Genomic DNA, 6,099 nt, shown 5'->3' with positions numbered 1-6,099 from the left:
TTCTTGCCAACTTTGTCATATGGACCTACAAACGCACGAAAATAGCTTAAAACACTATAATAAACACAAACAAACTATGAAAATGCAAGAAAACAAGCTAACTAAGTCGCATAAATATGCTCCTATCAGAGGCATTCATAACTATGAAAAGCATGTTACTCTTGCCTAGAATTTACTTAAGACAATCGTGACTAACGACTTTTACTACTCATGAATATAAGTTCATAACGATTAGGTGAAATTTCGTTATACTCTAGCATCAAATTCATGCATGCAAACTAAGTATGCATCCCCAATTAACACACAAGAACAAGTTCTTAATAGAACAGATAAGTAAACCACATCTACGATTCATGAAACAATAACTGGATGAAATCAATTCATATAAAACATATAATCATGGCTTCGAGTTCACCTTTAACTATAAAGAAATTAGTTCCTCATGTTCGAAATAAACAAAGATAACTTGAATTAAACATTGAAAGTAAAAGATGGAAAACACCTAGAAACGCTCCAACACTCCCAAAGACTTGGGCATAGGCTCGGCACCAGGTAGCTCCTTCTCCTTCCTTGCAATACTCATGGCACAATGATGGATGTATGAATGTAGAATTATATGGTAAAGGGTGGTGAATGATTTGTGTTGCAGAATGTAGTATTTATAGGTTAAAACCCACGGCATTCTATGTAGCAAAGGAAAAGGATTTGAAGGCCTAATTTGTATAGGAAGTTAATACACAATCCTTAGAGGAAAAGGGTCTTCTAGAAATCAGAAATCCAAAGGAAATAGGGAGAATAGAATCAGGTTTCTAAAACTTCTAGAAAGGTTTGGGCGCCAGATTTATAGGGGCAAGGAATAAGGCCTTCTAGAAAGGATGTTCCAGCACCAATTTCTGATCCTAAATGAATAAGGATACATGGCATGGTTGTAGAGAAAGATTACAAGTCCTAATTCACCTAGGTAAGGTCATATATGCGGCACTTAAGGGATAAGAGTTCTAGAATCTGAAATACATGTTTTAAATGCATAATTATCCCTTAGAATTAGCTGGAATCAAGGCACAAATTGATTTGGATAAGATAGGATAAGATAAGGTTAGGTTAGGTAAGGATAAGATAAGATAAGATTGGATAAGGTTTTGGATAATGTTCTTTCTTTTGAGCTGATTTCTTATCTTCCTTGACTTGGATTTATTTCTTCACTCTTTTCAGCTCATTCCTAGCCTCTTGAACTTCAAATTCATCCATCCATCTTGCTCCATTCATAAGCTATCCATTTGATGCGCAAAACTTCCTCAAAATGCTCCAAATTGCACTTTCTTGCCAACTTTGTCATATAGACCTACAAACACACGAAAATAGCTTAAAACATTATAATAAACACAAACAAACTATGAAAATGCAAGAAAACAAGTTGACTAAGTTGCATAAATATGCTTCTATCACGAGCTCAGAAATCGAAGAGGCGCTAGCTTTCTCAAAAGCTGGGCTTGCTCAGAAACCACGGGCCAATCTTCTTTTCCAGACGTGTCAACACTTGTCACATACAACCTATGCACTCGACGGAGCTCAGAACTCGAAAAGCAAGCTCAGAAATCGGAGAGGCATCAGCTTTTCCAGACGTGTCAGCATCTGTCACATGCACACTCAGCTTTGCAGAAATCACGGGCAATTTGTCGAAGCGCCGATTTCAGATATCGAAGAGGCACCTGCTTTTCCAGACGTGTCAGCACCTGTCACATGCACACTTAGCCTTGCAGAAATTACGGGCAACCTGTTGAAGATTTCTGGTGAAGTAGAAAGCACATGAAGTTTACTGTTCAATCATCCAACGGTTGCCGACAAGAGTGAAAGAATAGTACCGGTTATTAATTCATATAAATGTCGACCTTCACCCTCCATAGCAAGGCAGACATACATAACCTTTCTTCATCTCCGAGAAGCCTTCCCAACGAAGCCTTTCGAGTCACTCAATGTTCCTTATTCCTTGGGGTACCCCTGCAAACAACTCATCAAAAGCAAAAGCATTTCATATCATGAAGGTTGAAAGAAAGAGTATCTCATATCATGCTTTCTCCCTGTTCTTCTTTTTGTCGTTGTTTTCACCTGGGGACAAGGAGAAAGAGAGCAATCAGCTAGCACTTGGTATCAATCTTCTGATCTGGAATCGACTACCTGCAACCCCTTCCTGATTACTTACCTAGCCTTGCTCTCGAGTACTCATCTTTCAACATCTTATGCTTCCTGAAAAGCTACCACATCTGCCTGGAGAACAGATAAGGGAAATGAAAATGATACATCGAAACATGGGGAGACAATGTGCTAATTCATCCTCAGCTAGGGACAAGGAGAAAGAAAGCAAATGGTCGGCACTTGGAAAGATTGAACAAAGAAACAGACCATCACCTCTACCTCATGCCTGCCTGCCGTGCAGAAGAAACAAGCAGAGAAGAATGCAGACTGCACAATCAAATCAACCAAGCAGAAGGAGTTTGATTTGAAACCAAGGAACTCTCATATTCCTCGCTCAGAATTCCAAACCAGTTCGAGATCAAAGATGTGGAAGGTCAACAAGATCATCTATCTCCATAACCAGATTTGCGTTCTTAAACTCTACTCTGTCTTGTTTTTACTTTGCCATACTTGTCATGTTTATTCGTTGTTTGTTTGTTTGCTTGTTTCTGTGTAAGTTTATGCTTGAAGCATTGAGGACAATGCTTGAAACATTTGCGTTCTTAAACCAAGTTGTTTTGCATGAAATTTGTAGGAGTTTATCACCCATTACTTTTAGTGTTGTTCCTTGCTGTTTTTAAGTGTTTTTAAGCTGTTTTGGAGTGTTTTAGTGTGTTTTGACATAAAAATACGAAAATCTCATAAACAATTTGAAAAATTGTTTTGAAAAACCCAAAAAGAGTTGTTTTTGTGGGTTTGTTTGTGTCTTAGGGTACTTTCCAACACAATGATGATGATTCGGTTTTTAAGTACATGACTGTTAAAGAGAGTTATAAACATGGATGAAAATTTGATTTACTCTTTGGTGTATGCTTAGTTGTGGTTATAATTTATGAACTCACATGCAATCATAAAGGAAAAATCAGTTGTTGTAACATGCTTGAAGGAAGGAACTCAAATGAACGCTACAACCTTGTGAGACTTGAGCTTAAACGTTTATTTGGAGAGTTAATAATCTGTGCATCATTGTTTTCTAAAGTAGTTCCATGATCTCATTATTCTTTGCTTGGTTGCTACTTAGAAGGCGTTTCATCATTTAGTTCCAAATGCTAGAACTCATGCCTATTTCATTCAAAGCATGTTATTGATTTGCATAACACATATTCAAGATGAAGTTGTGTATTGACCACCAAAGCCAAATTGTCGTGCCCTTATTTCATTATGTGTTTAACTTTAACCCCGTTAAGCCTATGTTCTTTGTTAACCCACAATATCCTTACCTAGCCTAGTTTTAGGACCATCCATACCCTTGTTCTTGAAGCATAGTAAAGCATGACTTAAAATGAACTCCTTTTTTGTCAATATATTGCAGAAAGCAAGTGTGGGGGAAGTGATTCTTGTGTGTGTGTGTGTGCGCCAAAGTCCTTAATAAGGCACGGGTAGAAAAGAAGAAAACAAGAGAAAAAAAAAAGAGATGTAAAAAGAGTGAAAAAAAAAGAATTGAAAAGAGTATGAAAAAGAGCTCTAAAGTGTTGTTTATTAAAGAAAGGGTCCAAAACATTGAATTCGGCCCTAAGTGTTGCATGAATCTTCCCTTTGTATTTAAAAGTTGATTCTGCATTCTAAAGTGAATTCCAAGTGTCTATTTCATTTCTTTGCTTGCTATCGCTTTAAGAACGTTTGTTATCCCTATCCTTTCTTTATTAGCCATTAACCCCAAGCCCTGTTACAACCCTTGACTTCAATCTTGAGTGTTGTGTGTTTCAATTTGTGGAGTTCGAAATTGGTATGAGCATATGGTGTCACTGGTTCTTGCATCTAAGTAGTAGCATTCCATTCATGAGATCACATCTAAACATGCTTAATAACTCTAGAAAATTTATTTCTTTGCTATAACATATGTGAGTCCTAGTCTTTCGTGTTTACATCAATCTTCTCACATATAACTAGTGTAGGGTGTGTAGTCAGAAAATGTGTGTGAAAATAGAGTATCTTGTAAGGAATTGAGCAAATTCTCTAAGGCATGTTACTACATTCAAAACATCATTTTAATTGGTTAATTGTGAACTAGTAGTGGTGACTGTGATTAAGTATGTGCTCAAGTGTGAAGATGACCAAAATTTGTGGGAATGATGATTTTTAACATGTCATGTTTCATTAAAAATCCTTGAGGCAAATGTTGGAAGGTCTAGGTTGTGTTTTGTTTGTTTCGTTTGTTTTGTTTTGCTCGAGGACTAGCAAAAGCTAAGTGTGGGGGAATTTGATAGGAGCATATTTATGCGACTTAGTTAGCTTGTTCTTGTGCATTTATGTTGTTATTTCTTAGTCAATTATGTATTTTATGCTATTTTTGTGTGTTTGTAGGTCCTAATAACAAAGTTGGCAAGAAAGTGCATTTTGGAGCAATTTTGGGCTGAAATGGATTGCATGCATATGGAGCAAGTTGGATGGACGTTTTTGGTGTTTTAAAAAGGGTTTCAACATATGTAAAAATCAGAATAATGAAGTTGAAGTGTGGAAGTGTGCAAATACATACACTTAAGGAACAATTTGAAAGGAAGTGAAAGATGCCATTTGTTGGATTGTTTTACAAGTTATATTCACATTTCCAGCAACTACAAACATAATTGCAAGCTGAAATGATGCATAGCATGTGTGTGAAAGTGTCTAGCAGTAGGTGCATGTGTGAAGAGGTGTAAAGTGGCCAAAATTTGGTGTTTACAAGATGAAATGATGAAAAACATGTGTGTGAAAGTTGTTTAACAACTAGTACATGTGGAAGTGAGCTGGAACACAAGGCAAAGAGTGCAGAAAATCAAGTTTGAAGGCACATGGACAGCTCCTTTGCCGTGCACTCCATCCATTGTTGCAACAACCTTTCACCTTTCCTTTGTCTACCATGTGCACAATATTCTTGTCCACTCCTTGCACTCATTTCATCCACCATTACACTCATTATCCCTCCATGCCGTGCACCACCCTGAAGGGAAATATATGAGATTAATATGGGATTTTGAAATGACTAGCATGCATATACAATTCAAAATTAATATACATAAGCAACGGAAGCATGTTATCAAATAAAATCAAAGCTATAGTCATGCAAATCCCCTTCAAGGTTCATAGGTTTATATATAATGCATCTAAAACATTTAAGTTAAGAACAAAGTGAAGGAATAGATCTATACCTCTTGATTTAGATTTTAGACCAAGGATGGACCACCTCCAAGCCCTTTGCTCCTTGAACTCCTTGAGCCTAGCCTCCCTCCTTGCCTCCTCCACTTTGTTGGTAAGAGTGCTCCTAGGTTCTCCTTTAGTCTCCAAAGGAGTAGACCTCTAAAGATCCACACCCATTAGTGTAGTGAGATGGATGGAGGAATAACCAAAAGAGTGAAAAAGGATTAGCTAAATCACCCTTAAGGTGGCCGGCCTTTGTGTAGTTTTAGAGAGCTATTTCTTTTGCCTCTTTGTTGTTTTAAACACACAAAAAACCCTAAGGAATAAATCTCTATAAAGTTCCTTATATAGACAAAAAGAAACCTAGTCAACAACTTGACTTAATATCTCTCCCTCTCCACTTTAAATGGCCGGCCCTTTGTGTTGGTTTGGGCTTTGGGCTTTTATTTATTTCTAGTCATCCAATGCTTGAATAAAAGCCCAATGGGTTTAGGCCCAATGGGCCCAATTAAACCCGAACGTTTCTTTAAGCCCAAAACGATCTTTTATCGCTTTTATGATTTCTTTAGACTTTCTAAATTAATCACAACACTTAATTAATCCAATTAATTATTTCCATCATCCATTAATTACTCACCACAAGAGTGTATCGGTGTACAATCATTTTAGGTTCTAATTAGCAAGGTAGTGAGGTGATTGACATCAATCCAATTGATTATATTTAATTCAATCACTTAGTGAATTAAAACT

This window comes from Malus domestica, chromosome 03 (assembly GCF_042453785.1).
Source record: "Malus domestica chromosome 03, GDT2T_hap1".
In the NCBI taxonomy this organism is placed as follows: domain Eukaryota; kingdom Viridiplantae; phylum Streptophyta; class Magnoliopsida; order Rosales; family Rosaceae; genus Malus; species Malus domestica.
The sequence above is the reverse complement of the archived record's forward strand: the minus strand, read 5'-3'. Positions refer to the sequence as shown.